The sequence below is a fragment of the Arachis stenosperma genome, chromosome 10 (genome assembly GCF_014773155.1).
Source record: "Arachis stenosperma cultivar V10309 chromosome 10, arast.V10309.gnm1.PFL2, whole genome shotgun sequence".
Classification (NCBI taxonomy): Eukaryota; Viridiplantae; Streptophyta; class Magnoliopsida; order Fabales; family Fabaceae; genus Arachis; species Arachis stenosperma.
The window spans coordinates 102292334-102293213 of record NC_080386.1 but is presented as its reverse complement, the minus strand read 5'-3'; the positions used below and the strand labels follow the sequence as shown (position 1 = coordinate 102293213).

The 880-nt window shown below is 40.7% G+C and overlaps 1 non-coding gene across 1 annotated transcript; it reads right to left on the bottom strand.

Annotated features, from left to right (window-relative positions):
- Positions 1 to 284: 284 nt before the first annotated feature.
- On the bottom strand, positions 285 to 392 carry LOC130959271 (small nucleolar RNA R71). The gene has a single exon (XR_009078364.1). It is a non-coding gene; the product is annotated as a small nucleolar RNA R71 (small nucleolar RNA).
- Between the last annotated feature and the right edge of the window lie 488 nt (positions 393 to 880).

The window sequence follows — 880 nt, the reverse complement described above, 5'->3', positions numbered from 1 at the left end:
TTGAGCTTAAGCCTCAATTATTTTCTCTAATGCAACAGAATTGCAAGTTCCATGGACTTCCAATGGAAGATCCTCATCAGTTTTTAGCTGAGTTCTTGCAAATCTGTGACACAGTCAAGACTAATGGGGTTGACCCTGAGGTCTACAGACTGATGCTATTCCCTTTTGCTGTAAGAGACAGAGCTAGAATATGGTTGGACTCACAACCTAAAGATAGCCTGGACTCTTGGGAAAAGCTAGTCAATGCCTTCTTGGCAAAGTTCTTTCCACCTCAAAAATGGAGTAAGCTTAGAGTGGAAGTCCAAACCTTCAGACAGAAGGATGGAGAATCCCTCTATGAAGCTTGGGAAAGATACAAACAATTGATCAGAAAATGTCCCTCGGACATGCTTTCTGAATGGAGCATCATAGGTATTTTCTATGATGGTCTCTCTGAACTATCCAAGATGTCTTTGGACAGCTCTGCTGGAGGATCTCTTCATCTGAAGAAGACGCCTATAGAGGCTCAGAAACTAATTGAGATGGTTGCAAATAACCAATTCATGTACACTTCTGAAAGGAATCCTGTGAATAATGGGACAAGTCAGAAGAAAGGAGTTCTTGAGATTGATACTCTGAATGCCATACTGGCTCAGAATAAGATATTGACTCAACAAGTCAATTTGATTTCTCAAAGTCTGTCTGGAATGCAAAAAGCACCTGGCAGTACTAAGGATGCTTCATCTGAGGAAGAAGCTTATGATCCTGAGAACCCTTCAATGGAAGAGGTGAATTACCTAGGAGAGCCCTATGGAAACACCTATAATTCTTCATGGAGAAATCATCCAAATTTCTCATGGAAGAATCAAGAGAGACCTCAACAAGGTTTCAATAACAATAA